Raw genomic sequence first — 19,443 nt, 5'->3', positions numbered from 1 at the left:
TTACACAATTAGCTCCTTACAAATAAATTGCACCCAGCAGGTGGCGCTCCTAGAGAAAATCTCAAATGCCGGTGTTCAAAAACACTGACTGAATCTGAAATGTACACATTTTATTTCCCGGGCATTTCTCTGTACATCAATTCATTTAAAAAAATAAATAAATAAAAAAAGCTGTGTTTACATTTATTGTTATTACATTTAGTGCATATGATCCATATGGTCAGTGAATTTAAAATGTCCTAACATTTATATAGAACTTACTGTAGCCATGGCTTCCCCCCACCTTTCCCCCTCTCCTCTCTCTAAAACTCTTTCAGCTCCATTTGTACCTTAATTCATTTTGGTGTTTAGGTTTATATTTGTCATTTTAACCTTATGTATTTATTTTGAACTGACTGAGGGCTTTTTCAAGATTTTAATCCAGACCTAAAAAAGCCCTCATGTAGGGAGAAACGCGTTGATGTTTTACTATATGCAGCCAGAATAATTTCTACTATTTGTACTTTTTGCTAAAGTACTCTCTGTCAAGAACAGAGGCCTTATTGGGACTTTCTCCAAGACGTTTATCCAGGATGCAATACCGTTAAAATCAGGTACATCTAAAGCCTGTAACAACGTTTGCAAAGTCCGCACTGATTAGTGCTAAAGACAAGATCAAGTTCCGCTAAAGTTTTTCATCACAGGCACTCTTAAGAATTCTACAGTATCCAGCGTGCCATTGCACTAAAGAGCGGACACCTTTTCACTATTGAGAGCGGATAAGCGGATCGGCTGAAGTGTTTGAATGTGACACTATCCAATCGGACCAGAGTAGCCTATGAGATCCAACACACGTGACCTAACGGCGAAAGGCGCAGCACACACGGAGGTCAAGCAGCTAGTAAGTCAAGTTGCGGCTCCGTGCTTACTATTACTCCTTCAGCCAGGTACTGTGCAATACTATTTGCCTTGTTCTTAAAATACCAACCTACCTTTGGTCTGGATTAATACTAATTGCCTGGGACAATATATCTGGCAACTTTGCATACTTTGTTTCCACATACTTTATTTCTATTGACTTTCAGTGGTGGCAATATATTTTTTTATTTCTATTTTTATACATTTATAATTGTAGGCGTCCGATTTCTTACTGTCTACATTGTTGCAATTTTTATATACACAGTTACTAATGCTGCTTTATTAGACTTTTTGTCAGGTTTAAATAAATTATATTAATTTCCTGTACCTGGGTCATTTTAGAATTCATGTAGACTGACACAGTTCATTTATTTATTTATTACACTTTAAGTTTTACCTTCAGCCTCTGAGCGCTCCTATGTACATTGTTTGGTTTTATTTGATTTATATCCTAATCGTAGGGGATCTTTTAGAATCTCTAGGAGTCTGGTAGTTAGGCTCTGTGCACACTTTTCATATTGTTAAACAAGTCAGGGTTCACAGACTTATGTAATCACCCTAAACATATACAAATCACGGAAGGGGACTGCACTCTCAGACCGGACCGGGTACACATCCCATGACCCTGCAACATGCCCAGCCCTGGGTGCTCAATAGCACTCTCAGAAAGCTGAGCTGTCTCCAGAGTCACAGGCAGTTAACCCCAGACAAGTCTGGGTGCAAGGCCCATAGGGAAAATTACAAAATAAATATGTGGAATATATATATATATATATATTTATATATGTATGTGTGTATGTATATGTGTATGTGTGTGTATATATATATATATATATATATATATATATATATATATATATATATATATATATATATATATGTGAGAAAGAAGTAGAGTACACCTCCAGCAAGTAGAGGTATAAGCTATCTAGTATGGGGAGCGCAAGATCATATAATTGAAAATATATAATTTATTAAAAGCATCATTAAAAGCAACATTGGGCGATAAGATCTATCTATATATAAGCTTCAAATATGACTGTCTGTTCTGATACCCAATTGTACAGCCCAAAAAATGGATGTTGTTGTTCGAATAGTCATCAAGATGGCATTATTAATTAAATAAGGCCTCTTCAACAACTAGTCCCACTTTGATAAACTATTACTATTTATTCCTGTTTTATCTGTCAGCAACATTGTCTTTGTAGTAAATTTAGGATTACAGAAGAACCAACTGTTGTATTGAGTTAAGCGATTACCCCCAACCCTAGACTTTAGATCCACATCTGATTCTCTATATCATACACGTACTACGTAGTAATAATAATCTAGAGCTTTGGAAAATATAGCATGTTATCTATACACTTAAGAATCAGTCTACGAACTATCTATTTCCAATGGTCTAATCAGTTTTATACCACTGGGGAATATACCCAACCCTCTTTAACTTGGGATTTCCAACCCAGCCTGATAGTGGAGAAAGTTGATACAACGTTTTAACACCTTTATTATCTTCTATTTTTTATTTATTATCATCCATCTACTAAAGAAACAGTCCCCATATTATTTACTCCACATGGTCGATTTATTAAAGTTTATAGTATACACCCCTAGGGGATACATTTTAAAACCCCTGGAGAGATATATATCCAACCCTCCCATTTCCAAACAGAAAGAGGAGAAGTAATGTATTAAAATAAAAACCCACCCACAATTGAAGTTTTCATATTTAAATAGAAAGAGAAGTGATGTATCAAAATGAACATAATAACAAAGCTAAGATGATAGAACCATATATATGGGCAGATGTTCCATCTGGATAAAAAGAATAAAAACGCTAAATATACTACCTACTAGCTTAGTAAACATACTATATCAAATTATTAAATACTAGTACTAAAGCCCGTGTACACGGGCCATTTTTTTCAGAACAGCGGTCCCACCCCTTGCTCTCTCCCCCCTCTCTTTTGCTCTCTCTTCCCCCCTCTCTTTTGCTTTCTTTCCCCCCTCTCTTTTGCTTTCTCTCCCCCCTCTCCTTTGTTCTCTCTCTCCCCTCTTTTGCTCTCTCTCTCCCCTCTTTTGCTCTCTCTCTCCCCTCTTTTGCTCTCTCTCTCCCCTCTTTGGCTCTCTCCATCCTTTCTTTTGCTCTCTCTCCCCCCTCTTTTGTTCTCTCCCCCCTCTTTGGCTCTCCTCCCCCCTCTTTGGCTCTCCCCCCCCCCTCTTTGGCTCCCCCCCCCCTCTCTGGCTCTCTCCCATCTTTTGCTCTCTCTCCTCTTTGGCTCTCTCTCTCTTCCCTCTTTGGCTCCCCCCCTTTGGCTCTCTCTCCCCCCCCCTTTGGCTCTCTCTCCCCCCCCTTTGGCTCTCTCTCCCCCCCCCCTTTGGCTCTCTCCCCCCCCTCTTTGGCTCTCTCTCCTCTTTGGCTCTCTCTCTCCCCCCTCTTTGGCTCTCCCCTCCCCTCTCTTTGGCTCTCCCCTCCCCTTTGGCTCCCCCCTCTTTGGCTCTCCCCCCCCCTCCTCTTTTGCTCTCCCCTCCCCTCTTTGGCTCTCTCCCCCCTCTTTTGTTCTCTCCCCCCTCTTTGGCGCTCTCCCCCCCTCTTTGGCTCTCTCCCCCCCTCTTTGGCTCTCCCCCCCCTCTTTGGCTCTGCCCCCCCCCCTCTTTGGCTCTCTCTTCCCCCTCTTTGTCTCTCTCCCCTCTTTTGCTCTCCTCTTTGGCTCTCTTTCCTCTTTGGCTCTCTCTCTCCCCCCTCTTTGGCTCTCCCCCCCTTTGGCTCTCTCCCCCCCCCCTTTGGCTCTCTCCCCCCCCCCCCCCTTTGGCTCTCTCCCCCCCCCTCTTTGGCTCTCTCCCCCCCCCCTCTTTGGCTCTCTCTCCACCCTCTTTGGCTCTCTCTCCCCCCTCTTTGGCTCTCTCTCCTTTTTGGCTCTTTTTCCTCTTTGGCTCTTTTTCCTCTTTGGCTCTTTGGCTCTCCCCCCCCTTCTCTTTGGCTCTCCCCCCCTTCTCTTTGGCTCTCTTCCCCCCCTTCTCTTTGGCTCTCTTCCCCCCCCCTTCTCTTTGGCTCTCTCCCCCCCCTTCTCTTTGGCTCTCTCCCCCCCCCCTTCTCTTTGGCTCTCTCCCCCCCCCCTTCTCTTTGGCTCTCTCTCCCCCTTCTCTTTGGCTCTCTGCCCCCCCCCCTTCTCTTTGGCTCTCTCTCCCCCCCCTTCTCTTTGGCTCTCTGCCCCCCCCCCCTTCTCTTTGGCTCTCTGCCCCCCCCTTCTCTTTGGCTCTCTGCCCCCCCCTTCTCTTTGGCTCTCTGCCCCCCCTTCTCTTTGGCTCTCTGCCCCCCCCCTTCTCTTTGGCTCTCTGCCCCCCCTTCTCTTTGGCTCTCTGCCCCCCCTTCTCTTTGGCTCTCTGCCCCCCCTTCTCTTTGGCTCTCTGCCCCCCCCTTCTCTTTGGCTCTCTGCCCCCCCTTCTCTTTGGCTCTCTGCCCCCCCCCTTCTCTTTGGCTCTCTGCCCCCCCCCTTCTCTTTGGCTCTCTGCCCCCCCCTTCTCTTTGGCTCTCTGCCCCCCCCTTCTCTTTGGCTCTCTGCCCCCCCCTTCTCTTTGGCTCTCTGCCCCCCCCCCCTTCTCTTTGGCTCTCTGCCCCCCCCCTTCTCTTTGGCTCTCTGCCCCCCCTTCTCTTTGGCTCTCTGCCCCCCCCCTTCTCTTTGGCTCTCTGCCCCCCCCTTCTCTTTGGCTCTCTGCCCCCCCCTTCTCTTTGGCTCTCTGCCCCCCCCTTCTCTTTGGCTCTCTGCCCCCCCCTTCTCTTTGGCTCTCTGCCCCCCCCCCTTCTCTTTGGCTCTCTGCCCCCCCCCCTTCTCTTTGGCTCTCTGCCCCCCCCTTCTCTTTGGCTCTCTGCCCCCCCCCCTCCTGCTCCCTCTCTGGCTCTGTCTTCGCGGGACCCCGCCCGGCCACGCCCCATCGCGGCAACACCCGCGCGGCCACGCCCCTCGCGACACCCGGCCACGCCCCTCGCGACGCTCCCGTCGGCCACAAACAGCTGTGAGGTCTGGGGAGCGCGTTGCCGCTTCTCACGCAGCAGACCTCACAGCTGTTGAGTAGCTCGCGCTCCCTATCTCAAGGCCAAGTGTTTGTCTCTACTGCGCATGACGGCTTCAGACAAACACTTGGCCTTTTATAATATAGGATTCCCCTCCTATCACAATATATTAAGAATATACCGCCAGTGGACCGATTCAACCCCTTACAGTTAAGAATAAGTTATATAATATAAATCAGAAGAGCACAGTATGAATACTACATATAACAGTCTCAGGAACCTTAAAGATATATGGCAAGTCTCTAACATACAGAGAATCAGGGTTATTTAGACCTGAATTATTGCAATATTATCATACACGTACTACGTAGTAATAATAATCTACATCATATTTAAATAGAAAGAGAAGTGATGTATCAAAATGAACATAATAACAAAGCTAAGATGATAGAACCATATATATGGGCAGATGTTCCATCTGGATAAAAAGAATAAAAACGCTAAATATACTACCTACTAGCTTAGTAAACATACTATATCAAATTATTAAATATTCCCCTCCTATCACAATATATTAAGAATATACCGCCAGTGGACCGATTCAACCCCTTACAGTTAAGAATAAGTTATATAATATAAATCAGAAGAGCACAGTATGAATACTACATATAACAGTCTCAGGAACCTTAAAGATATATGGCAAGTCTCTAACATACAGAGAATCAGGGTTATTTAGACCTGAATTATTGCAATATTTACATTAATGGATAATTTACAAACCAAGAACAAAATCGTCTATTACAAATAAACTTGCGCACATAATAACCAGATGCATATACATCTAGAAGATCACCTCTCTCTCCCCAAAATACAATATATATTAGAAAACTCATTTTCTACTACAGCGATCACCGCTGTGATCTTAGTCTATATTTACACATAAAATTGATTATCCAACGCCCACTGTGACGCCCATTGTGACGTCATGACCAATGAGACTCCAGTAATATCGGACTCAAAATAGTGCAAATTAGCTACAAGTCTAATAGACCACATAGGTCCAATACAAATCCAAACCCCACATTGGATAATATCAGGCTAAGAAATTAGGACCGCTGTGGTGTGGTCTTAGTCCATATTTACAAAAAAAAATGATGATCTAACGCCCATTGTGACGCCCTCTGTGACGTCACGACCAATGAGAATCCAGGAATTTCGGACTCAACATAATGCGATCTTGAAAGCAAATTAGTTATAAGCCTAAAGACCATATGGGTACAATATAAATCCAAATTATACATCAGATATTATTGGGCTAAGCAATTAGGATTAAATAGTTATCGGGAACGATTGATGTTCCGTAAAAGACACCGGAAGTGACGTCACACAACATGGGGGTAAACAACAACGTTTTTCGGACGTGAAGTCCGATTTGTATTTGGTTTATATGTATTAACTATCGAATTAATCTGCACACTAATCTGAAAGCAGAACCAACATCATCTGATATGCTAATATACACAAATTAACACACACAATGTTGCCCCAAATAACGGAAAACCGGAAATGAAACAAAGTAACACTTCCGGTACAGGGGCTTTAAAAGGCTACCAAATTCACCTTACAATCAGTCTTGATAAAGGCCTGCTCCAGGGCCGAAACGCGTTGACCGATTGGTAAGCCTATTTTCATATTTCTTTAATGCTAAAAACGTTATTGCACTATGTTGTTTTCTGTTTTCCTTTTAGGTTGATATTCGTCTTTTAGAAAACTCACTGTTTGAGGATTTTAGGATTCTGCCTTGCCAGCACTACTTTGCTGTCACACAGTCCCACTCTTGAGCACAGTATTTGTTTGGATCTCAAACTTTTAAACAGTTTCATCTTTTTTATACCTTCCTGTACCACACATTTTTTGATTTACACATTTTTTGTATCTTTTTTGGAACCACGGATATATTTTTTATTTTGATTTTTCATTTTTGTATTTTTGATTAACACCGGATTGAACACCAATTGAACTTTTAATTTCCACACGTAGGATTTGTACACTATCACCTTGTGACATTTACACGCAGGACCACTAGCACTTTATATATTATTATCCCAGGATTGATTGAAGCCTAAGGATAATCTTTTCATCCTCATATTGATTCATTTTTTTTGTCTCATATCTGATGCACAGTGCAACACACATATCTTAAGATTCATTGTGAAATAGATTTATGTTTTTTAATATCTTTGCTAAACCTGAATAGAGTTTTATTGTTTTAAATATCTTTGCACGATTTATTGTTATATATTCCTGCATCATTTTTGTGTATTTTGTTTGGTTTTTATACAGCTGTTGTTTATCATGGATCCATGATTTATAGAGATATCTATATTTTATATTTTGTATTTTATTTTTATGTGATTCTGTTTTTATGATATATTGTTTTATATTTGCCAACATATTAAAAGATTGTACTTTTTGACCACACTAGTTCCAATCTTTGGGATTTGCCCACACTCTCACATTGACCCAAACACAAAGTTTTTTCAGTCCTAACCACCAGTTATTTCCCCTCTGCCATCCTTTGATAGGCGCCAAAGGGATATTCTTACATATATCACAGGCAGGCCCATAGGGAAAATTACAAAATAAATATGTGGAATATATATATATATTTATATATGTATGTGTGTATGTATATGTGTATGTGTGTGTGTATATATATATATATATATATGTGTGAGAAAGAAGTAGAGTACACCTCCAGCAAGTAGAGGTATAAGCTATTTAGTATGGGGAGCGCAAGATCATATAATTGAAAATATATATATATATATATATATATATATATATATATATATATATTTATATTGGTAGATAAAAACTGTTAAAGGAATAATAGTATTGCTCCATATTGAAAGATAATAATAATAGTAGTTATAGGGTGAATGTAAAAACAGGCTGCCAAAAGGTGTAGGAACAGAAGGGGTGAATATCCTTTTCCAAGATATTCCAAATTAAATATTAAAAGGAAGGGAAACTGGCTAACACCTTAGCGCTAAGAAATGAAATCACCCTGAATGTAATCCGAATAAAAAATAGATACAATAATATAATCTACCTAGGTAGATATACTGAAGAGAAGGTGAAATGATAAGATTGCAGCAAATATACAGAATATGCAACGTATCTAAAATTCTATTGCAATATTAAAAAATGCACCATTCATTCGGAATAAAAAATAGTTATTAAAAAACATGTACTGTGTCTCAAAAAGTTAATAATAACACGAGGGGAGTAAAATGAGTAAATGCACAATAGGAAAAGCACATACAATATGAGACTGTTAGTCTATATGCTAAATTATATACGTTATCCGCAGTAAAACTGTAAATAAAAGCTACATGAGTAAAGCGCTATATAGATGGCACATACAGTTTGAGAAAGTGAATACATCTGCAAAAAAAAGATATACACGCAATTCATTTTAACGCGAGAAGCTATGGATAAGGGCTAATTATAATAATCATCAGAGTTGCATAATAAAAAGTCCAATACACAGCATCCATGTGAGCATACAGACTTCCCCTATGTGAAATACAGTTTATAACACCAAACACCGTGAAGTTCAGTATGGTGAAGATTCTTATATCAGTGGTGGAGTGATGAAGGTGACGAAGCCCCAATAGGGGATCTACTTACAGGAGCCAACCTCAATCGTATGAGGTAAGGTGGACGCAGGTAGACAGACAATGCTTGTCCAGTGTCCGATGTAATTAGCAGAAAGCCGTGAGCTTCCGTTGACAACCAGATGCTGAAAGCTTATTGTTGTGGAGCGGACCAGAGGCTTTAAGAGGTTCCCCCGGGGACACAGATGGCTTGCTGCTTGTCTCTCATTAGTTGGATGGTACCGTGTAAGGAGTAAAGCATGCACAGAATAATAGTGCAACACAGTTTTAATTAATTCAAATGTATAAAAAACACAGACACAAGTACAATTACACTTACAAATTTAAACCTCAATGATATGAGTAACGGTACAGCGTTGACAAAACAAATATGTCAATCTACGGTGATCTCCGGTGGCCATCCATTGATTTTATCCATTGTTTAACCCCTAGCTGGCAGGCAGAGCTGGAACTAGGGTTGACACCATCCCCGGTATGACTGGGGCAGCCCCAGAATCAGGAGTTATGTCCCAGAACTATATAGCCCCACGTATATTTAACAAATTTCTATATATTTTTGGGATAAACCTGTGCTTTGTTTGCAATTGTTCGATATCCATGAGAGCAGAGTATTTTGTGGATTTTTTTTTAACAAAAAAAATCAAAAGTTTAAACAATAAAGACAATTGTTAACAGCCTTCTTTGCTCATATTTACCAAGGGTGCCAATATTAGTGGAGGGCACTGTATATACCCCCTCAACATGATCTTAATTTTTAGAGTGGATGGTAAACTTATTATTTTATATAGCTAGGGGCAAAGAAGTGGTTGACACATAATCAGTGTACAGGAAACACTTTTGGGCTAGATGACTAGTTGTTTTCTCCTAAAAAAAAAAGACAACATTTTGTTAGCTATATGTCAATGTGAAACTTTAAATTAAATGTATTACAAATTCAGACTGTATGCCAGTTATCCATATATCTGTGAGCCTATGGGGCCGACTTATCAAAATGCGAGTGGACATTGATAATTTATTATTGCACAAGCATTTCTAGTCAAATGCTTGTGCAATGCCGCACCCTCCAGATTCAAGGCCAATCGTCCACTGTCAGGGGGTGTCAGTCATCCTGATTGTATCTGATCGGGATGATTGCTGTCCGCTGCTTCTTAACTCCTGCTTCCGGCGAGCCTGAAGGCTCGCACGGAAACAGATACATTCGGCCTCATTGACGGGTTGATAAATGGACCTGTTGTGTATATTTTTGTGTATCTATATGTGTTGATGTTTGTGTATGTGTCTGTGTGTGTATCTGTGTATGTGTGTATGAGTGTGTCTGAATGTGTATGTATGTATGAACAAAGAAAGACAGCGCCTCATAGTGCAGGTAAGTTTCATAAGCTGGGGTCACAGAAAAAAACAAACAGTTGTAGGTATACTCACAAGAGTACTGGCACTCTTGTATAAAGAAGTGCGAATAGGCAGACGGACATTCAACAGCAGTCAGTACGCTGGAACGGATGGCATCCAAACTTCAAAGGCGCAGCTGTGGGCTCTCCTCCGCAAGCAGAAGGGGATCGTCTGGATCAGCACTGTGTTGAAGAGTGCAGCTTTTACTGCATACAGCTTCCACTGGAGGCTGAAAAACGCCAGCGATGTCCCAACATTAGTAAAAGCTGTATTTTAAAAGAATACCCTTGCAGAAACAACAGGGTATATGCAAATAAAAAAGCCAAATGACAAGGCTTATGGATAAGAACTAAGAACAATTTATTTTGTGAGCTTAAACGTGTTTCTCGGCCGCAAGCTCCTGGCCGTTTCCTCAGATTAGTTAATTACATTTGTAGATTGGAAGCACATTTAAAAAGAGTGCCAAAACATTTCATTGGTCAGATTTACACCAATCCTAGCTTGAGAAACATCATGAGTAAATTCAAACAGAGAAATATGTATCGATGTTAAACATGATAAATAAAAACAAGTAAAAACATCCTTATAAGATTATAGATACAATGTTAGTGAGAAACGCAGATATAAATATCTACATCTAAATAACACGTAGATACATTTAATCGATAGACTGTTGGAAACATTGTATGTATGGAAATAAATATTTATAAATAGTGTGTGATATTTGTTGTCTTTCATTATGTTCAATAGTATCTGAATATGAAAAATGTATACGTTGTGAATTGGAAATGGACTACTTACGAAATACATTATGTCAAGTCTATTCTGCTTGGAAAATTTTGTTATGTGAGACCCAAATGTAACAAATATGTGGTATCACGGACTCAGACCAAAATTTGTGGACCCGTGTGAATATTATTATAATCAAATGGTGGATTCATTTAAGACCCAAACGGAGGGTATAGAAAAAACAGAATTTATGTTTACCTGATAAATTACTTTCTCCAACGGTGTGTCCGGTCCACGGCGTCATCCTTACTTGTGGGATATTCTCTTCCCCAACAGGAAATGGCAAAGAGCCCAGCAAAGCTGGTCACATGATCCCTCCTAGGCTCCGCCTACCCCAGTCATTCGACCGACGTTAAGGAGGAATATTTGCATAGGAGAAACCATATGGTACCGTGGTGACTGTAGTTAAAGAAAATAAATTATCAGACCTGATTAAAAAACCAGGGCGGGCCGTGGACCGGACACACCGTTGGAGAAAGTAATTTATCAGGTAAACATAAATTCTGTTTTCTCCAACATAGGTGTGTCCGGTCCACGGCGTCATCCTTACTTGTGGGAACCAATACCAAAGCTTTAGGACACGGATGACGGGAGGGAGCAAATCAGGTCACCTAAATGGAAGGCACCACGGCTTGCAAAACCTTTCTCCCAAAAATAGCCTCAGAAGAAGCAAAAGTATCAAACTTGTAAAATTTGGTAAAAGTGTGCAGTGAAGACCAAGTCGCTGCCCTACATATCTGATCAACAGAAGCCTCGTTCTTGAAGGCCCATGTGGAAGCCACAGCCCTAGTGGAATGAGCTGTGATTCTTTCGGGAGGCTGCCGTCCGGCAGTCTCGTAAGCCAATCTGATGATGCTTTTAATCCAAAAAGAGAGAGAGGTAGAAGTTGCTTTTTGACCTCTCCTTTTACCGGAATAAACAACAAACAAGGAAGATGTTTGTCTAAAATCCTTTGTAGCATCTAAATAGAATTTTAGAGCGCGAACAACATCCAAATTGTGCAACAAACGTTCCTTCTTTGAAACTGGTTTCGGACACAGAGAAGGTACGATAATCTCCTGGTTAATGTTTTTGTTAGAAACAACTTTTGGAAGAAAACCAGGTTTAGTACGTAAAACCACCTTATCTGCATGGAACACCAGATAAGGAGGAGAACACTGCAGAGCAGATAATTCTGAAACTCTTCTGGCAGAAGAAATTGCAACTAAAAACAAAACTTTCCAAGATAATAATTTAATATCAACGGAATGCAAGGGTTCAAACGGAACCCCCTGAAGAACTGAAAGAACTAAATTGAGACTCCAAGGAGGAGTCAAAGGTTTGTAAACAGGCTTAATTCTAACCAGAGCCTGAACAAAAGCTTGAACATCTGGCACAGCAGCCAGTTTTTTGTGAAGTAACACCGACAAGGCAGAAATCTGTCCCTTCAGGGAACTTGCAGATAATCCTTTTTCCAATCCTTCTTGAAGGAAGGATAGGATCCTAGGAATCTTAACCTTGTCCCAAGGGAATCCTTTAGATTCACACCAACAGATATATTTTTTCCAAATTTTGTGGTAAATCTTTCTAGTTACAGGCTTTCTGGCCTGAACAAGAGTATCGATAACAGAATCTGAGAACCCTCGCTTCGATAAAATCAAGCGTTCAATCTCCAAGCAGTCAGCTGGAGTGAAACCAGATTCGGATGTTCGAACGGACCCTGAACAAGAAGGTCTCGTCTCAAAGGTAGCTTCCAAGGTGGAGCCGATGACATATTCACCAGATCTGCATACCAAGTCCTGCGTGGCCACGCAGGAGCTATCAAGATCACCGACGCCCTCTCCTGATTGATCCTGGCTACCAGCCTGGGGATGAGAGGAAAGGGCGGGAACACATAAGCTAGTTTGAAGGTCCAAGGTGCTACTAGTGCATCCACTAGAGCCGCCTTGGGATCCCTGGATCTGGACCCGTAGCAAGGAACTTTGAAGTTCTGACGAGAGGCCATCAGATCCATGTCTGGAATGCCCCACAGCTGAGTGACTTGGGCAAAGATTTCCGGATGGAGTTCCCACTCCCCCCGGATGCAATGTCTGACGACTCAGAAAATCCGCTTCCCAATTTTCCACTCCTGGGATGTGGATAGCAGACAGGTGGCAGGAGTGAGACTCCGCCCATAGAATGATCTTGGTCACTTCTTCCATCGCTAGGGAACTCCTTGTTCCCCCCTGATGGTTGATGTACGCAACAGTTGTCATGTTGTCTGATTGAAACCGTATGAACTTGGCCCTCGCTAGCTGAGGCCAAGCCTTGAGAGCATTGAATATCGCTCTCAGTTCCAGAATATTTATCGGTAGAAGAGATTCTTCCCGAGACCAAAGACCCTGAGCTTTCAGGGATCCCCAGACCGCGCCCCAGCCCATCAGACTGGCGTCGGTCGTGACAATGACCCACTCTGGTCTGCGGAATGTCATCCCTTGTGACAGGTTGTCCAGGGACAGCCACCAACGGAGTGAGTCTCTGGTCCTCTGATTTACTTGTATCTTCGGAGACAAGTCTGTATAGTCCCCATTCCACTGACTGAGCATGCACAGTTGTAATGGTCTTAGATGAATGCGCGCAAAAGGAACTATGTCCATTGCCGCCACCATCAACCCGATCACTTCCATGCACTGAGCTATGGAAGGAAGAGGAACGGAATGAAGTATCCGACAAGAGTCTAGAAGTTTTGTTTTTCTGGCCTCTGTTAGAAAAATCCTCATTTCTAAGGAGTCTATAATTGTTCCCAAGAAGGGAACCCTTGTTGACGGGGATAGAGAACTCTTTTCCACGTTCACTTTCCATCCGTGAGATCTGAGAAAGGCCAGGACAATGTCCGTGTGAGCCTTTGCTTGAGGAAGGGACGACGCTTGAATCAAAATGTCGTCCAAGTAAGGTACTACAGCAATGCCCCTTGGTCTTAGCACAGCTAGAAGGGACCCTAGTACCTTTGTGAAAATCCTTGGAGCAGTGGCTAATCCGAAAGGAAGCGCCACGAACTGGTAATGTTTGTCCAGGAATGCGAACCTTAGGAACCGATGATGTTCCTTGTGGATAGGAATATGTAGATACGCATCCTTTAAATCCACCGTGGTCATGAATTGACCTTCCTGGATGGAAGGAAGAATAGTTCGAATAGTTTCCATCTTGAATGATGGAACCTTGAGAAACTTGTTTAAGATCTTGAGATCTAAGATTGGTCTGAACGTTCCCTCTTTTTTGGGAACTATGAACAGATTGGAGTAGAACCCCATCCCTTGTTCTCTTAATGGAACAGGATGAATCACTCCCATTTTTAACAGGTCTTCTACACAATGTAAGAATGCCTGTCTTTTTATGTGGTCTGAAGACAACTGAGACCTGTGGAACCTCCCCCTTGGGGGAAGTCCCTTGAATTCCAGAAGATAACCTTGGGAGACTATTTCTAGCGCCCAAGGATCCAGAACATCTCTTGCCCAAGCCTGAGCGAAGAGAGAGAGTCTGCCCCCCACCAGATCCGGTCCCGGATCGGGGGCCAACATTTCATGCAGTCTTGGTAGCAGTGGCAGGTTTCTTGGCCTGCTTTCCTTTGTTCCAGCCTTGCATTGGTCTCCAAGCTGGCTTGGCTTGAGAAGTATTACCCTCTTGCTTAGAGGACGTAGCACCTTGGGCTGGTCCGTTTCTACGAAAGGGACGAAAATTAGGTTTATTTCTCCAACATAGGTGTGTCCGGTCCACGGCGTCATCCTTACTTGTGGGATATTCTCTTCCCCAACAGGAAATGGCAAAGAGCCCAGCAAAGCTGGTCACATGATCCCTCCTAGGCTCCGCCTACCCCAGTCATTCTCTTTGCCGTTGTACAGGCAACATCTCCACGGAGATGGCTTAGAGTTTTTTAGTGTTTAACTGTAGTTTTTATTATTCAATCAAGAGTTTGTTATTTTGAAATAGTGCTGGTATGTACTATTTACTCAGAAACAGAAAAGAGATGAAGATTTCTGTTTGTATGAGGAAAATGATTTTAGCAACCGTAACTAAAATCCATGGCTGTTCCACACAGGACTGTTGAGAGCAATTAACTTCAGTTGGGGGAACAGTGTGCAGTCTCTTGCTGCTTGAGGTATGACACATTCTAACAAGACGATGTAATGCTGGAAGCTGTCATTTTCCCTATGGGATCCGGTAAGCCATGTTTATTACGATCATAAATAAGGGCTTCACAAGGGCTTATTAAGACTGTAGACTGTTTCTGGGCTAAATCGATTCATTATTAACACATATTTAGCCTTGAGGAATCATTTTATCTGGGTATTTTGATATAATAATATCGGCAGGCACTGTATTAGACACCTTATTCCTTAGGGGCTTTCCCAAAGCTTAAGCAGAGCCTCATTTTCGCGCCGGTGTGGCGCACTTGTTTTTGAGAGGCATGGCATGCAGTCGCATGTGAGAGGAGCTCTGATACTTAGGAAAGACTTTCTGAAGGCGTCATTTGGTATCGTATTCCCCTTTGGGCTTGGTTGGGTCTCAGCAAAAGCAGATACCAGGGACTGTAAAGGGGTTAAAGTTTAAAACGGCTCCGGTTCCGTTATTTTAAGGGTTAAAGCTTCCAAATTTGGTGTGCAATACTTTTAAGGCTTTAAGACACTGTGGTGAAAATTTGGTGAATTTTGAACAATTCCTTCATGTTTTTTCGCAATTGCAGTAATAAAGTGTGTTCAGTTTAAAATTTAAAGTGACAGTAACGGTTTTATTTTAAAACGTTTTTGTACTTTGTTATCAAGTTTATGCCTGTTTAACATGTCTGAACTACCAGATAGACTGTGTTCTGAATGTGGGGAAGCCAGAATTCCTATTCATTTAAATAAATGTGATTTATGTGATAATGACAATGATGCCCAAGATGATTCCTCAAGTGAGGGGAGTAAGCATGGTACTGCATCATTCCCTCCTTCGTCTACACGAGTCTTGCCCACTCAGGAGGCCCCTAGTACATCTAGCGCGCCAATACTCCTTACTATGCAACAATTAACGGCTGTAATGGATAATTCTGTCAAAAACATTTTAGCCAAAATGAACCCTTGTCAGCGTAAGCGTGGCTGCTCTGTTTTAGATACTGAAGAGCATGACGACGCTGATATTAATATCTCTGAAGGGCCCCTAACCCAGTCTGATGGGGCCAGGGAGGTTTTGTCTGAGGGAGAAATTACTGATTCAGGGAACATTTCTCAACAGGCTGAACCTGATGTGATTGCATTTAAATTTAAGTTGGAACATCTCCGCATTCTGCTTAAGGAGGTATTATCCACTCTGGATGATTGTGAAAAGTTGGTCATCCCAGAGAAACTATGTAAAATGGACAAGTTCCTAGAGGTGCCGGGGCTCCCAGAAGCTTTTCCTATACCCAAGGCGGGTGGCGGACATTGTTAATAAAGAATGGGAAAGGCCCGGTATTCCTTTCGTCCCTCCCCCCATATTTAAAAAATTGTTTCCTATGGTCGACCCCAGAAAGGACTTATGGCAGACAGTCCCCAAGGTCGAGGGAGCGGTTTCCACTTTAAACAAACGCACCACTATACCCATAGAGGATAGTTGTGCTTTCAAAGATCCTATGGATAAAAAATTAGAAGGTTTGCTTAAAAAGATGTTTGTTCAGCAGGGTTACCTTCTACAACCAATTTCATGCATTGTCCCTGTCGCTACAGCCGCATGTTTCTGGTTCGATGAGCTGATAAAGACGCTCGATAGTGATTCTCCTCCTTATGAGGAGATTATGGACAGAATCAATGCTCTCAAATTGGCTAATTCTTTCACCCTAGACGCCACTTTGCAATTGGCTAGGTTAGCGGCTAAGAACTCTGGGTTTGCTATTGTGGCGCGCAGAGCGCTTTGGTTGAAATCTTGGTCGGCTGATGCGTCTTCCCAGAACAAGCTACTAAACATTCCTTTCAAGGGGAAAACGCTGTTTGGCCCTGACTTGAAAGAGATTATCTCTGATATCACTGGGGGTAAGGGCCACGCCCTTCCTCAGGATCGGCCTTTCAAGGCAAAAAATAGACCTAATTTTCGTCCCTTTCGTAAAAACGGACCAGCCCAAAGTGCTACGTCCTCTAAGCAAGAGGGTAATACTTCTCAAGCCAAGCCAGCTTGGAGACCAATGCAAGGCTGGAACAAGGGAAAGCAGGCCAAGAAACCTGCCACTGCTACCAAGACAGCATGAAATGTTGGCCCCCGATCCGGGACCGGATCTGGTGGGGGGCAGACCTCTCTCTCTTCGCTCAGGCTTGGGCAAGAGATGTTCTGGATCCTTGGGCGCTAGAAATAGTCTCCCAAGGTTATCTTCTGGAATTCAAGGGACTTCCCCCAAGGGGGAGGTTCCACAGGTCTCAGTTGTCTTCAGACCACATAAAAAGACAGGCGTTCTTACATTGTGTAGAAGACCTGTTAAAAATGGGAGTGATTCATCCAGTTCCATTAAGAGAACAAGGGATGGGGTTCTACTCCAATCTGTTCATAGTTCCCAAAAAGAGGGAACGTTCAGACCAATCTTAGATCTCAAGATCTTAAACAAGTTTCTCAAGGTTCCATCGTTCAAGATGGAAACCATTCGAACTATTCTTCCTTCCATCCAGGAAGGTCAATTCATGACCACGGTGGATTTAAAGGATGCGTATCTACATATTCCTATCCACAAGGAACATCATCGGTTCCTAAGGTTCGCATTCCTGGACAAACATTACCAGTTCGTGGCGCTTCCTTTCGGATTAGCCACTGCTCCAAGGATTTTCACAAAGGTACTAGGGTCCCTTCTAGCTGTGCTACGACCAAGGGGCGTTGCGGTAGTACCTTACTTGGACGACATTCTGATTCAAGCGTCGTCCCTTCCTCAAGCAAAGGCTCACACGGACATCGTCCTGGCCTTTCTCAGATCTCACGGATGGAAAGTGAACGTGGAAAAGAGTTCTCTATCCCCGTCAACAAGGGTTCCCTTCTTGGGAACAATTATAGACTCCTTAGAAATGAGGATTTTTCTGACAGAGGTCAGAAAAACAAAACTTCTAGACTCTTGTCGGATACTCCATTCCGTTCCTCTTCCTTCCATAGCTCAGTGCATGGAAGTGATCGGGTTGATGGTAGCGGCAATGGACATAGTTCCTTTTGCGCGCATTCATCTAAGACCTTACAACTGTGCATGCTCAGTCAGTGGAATGGGGACCTATACAGACTTGTCTCCGAAGATACAAGTAAATCAGAGGACCAGAGACTCACTCCGTTGGTGGCTGTCCCTGGACAACCTGTCACAAGGGATGACATTCCGCAGACCAGAGTGGGTCATTGTCACGACCGACGCCAGTCTGATGGGCTGGGGCGCGGTCTGGGGATCCCTGAAAGCTCAGGGTCTTTGGTCTCGGGAAGAATCTCTTCTACCGATAAATATTCTGGAACTGAGAGCGATATTCAATGCTCTCAAGGCTTGGCCTCAGCTAGCGAGGACCAAGTTCATACGGTTTCAATCAGACAACATGACAACTGTTGCGTACATCAACCATCAGGGGGGAACAAGGAGTTCCCTAGCGATGGAAGAAGTGACCAAAATCATTCTATGGGCGGAGTCTCACTCCTGCCACCTGTCTGCTATCCACATCCCAGGAGTGGAAAATTGGGAAGCGGATTTTCTGAGTCGTCAGACATTGCATCCGGGGGAGTGGGAACTCCATCCGGAAATCTTTGCCCAAGTCACTCACCTGTGGGGCATTCCAGACATGGATCTGATGGCCTCTCGTCAGAACTTCAAAGTTCCTTGCTACGGGGCCAGATCCAGGGATCCCAAGGCGGCTCTAGTGGATGCACTAGTAGCACCTTGGACCTTCAAACTAGCTTATGTGTTCCCGCCATTTCCTCTCATCCCCAGGCTGGTAGCCAGGATCAATCAGGAGAGGGCGTCGGTGATCTTGATAGCTCCTGCGTGGCCACGCAGGACTTGGTATGCAGATCTGGTGAATATGTCATCGGCTCCACCTTGGAAGCTACCTTTGAGACGAGACCTTCTTGTTCAGGGTCCGTTCGAACATCCGAATCTGGTTTCACTCCAGCTGACTGCTTGGAGATTGAACGCTTGATTTTATCGAAGCGAGGATTCTCAGATTCTGTTATCGATACTCTTGTTCAGGCCAGAAAGCCTGTAACTAGAAAGATTTACCACAAAATTTGGAAAAAATATATCTGTTGGTGTGAATCTAAAGGATTCCCCTTGGGACAAGGTTAAGATTCCTAGGATTCTATCCTTCCTTCAAGAAGGATTGGAAAAAGGATTATCTGCAAGTTCCCTGAAGGGACAGATTTCTGCCTTGTCGGTGTTACTTCACAAAAAGCTGGCAGCTGTGCCAGATGTTCAAGCCTTTGTTCAGGCTCTGGTTAGAATCAAGCCTGTTTACAAACCTTTGACTCCTCCTTGGAGTCTCAATTTAGTTCTTTCAGTTCTTCAGGGGGTTCCGTTTGAACCCTTACATTCCGTTGATATTAAGTTATTATCTTGGAAAGTTTTGTTTTTAGTTGCAATTTCTTCTGCTAGAAGAGTTTCAGAATTATCTGCTCTGCAGTGTTCTCCTCCTTATCTGGTGTTCCATGCAGATAAGGTGGTTTTACGTACTAAACCTGGTTTTCTTCCAAAAGTTGTTT

The sequence above is a fragment of the Bombina bombina genome, chromosome 2 (assembly GCF_027579735.1).
Source record: "Bombina bombina isolate aBomBom1 chromosome 2, aBomBom1.pri, whole genome shotgun sequence".
NCBI classification, from domain to species: Eukaryota; Metazoa; Chordata; class Amphibia; order Anura; family Bombinatoridae; genus Bombina; species Bombina bombina.
The sequence above is the reverse complement of the archived record's forward strand: the minus strand, read 5'-3'. Positions refer to the sequence as shown.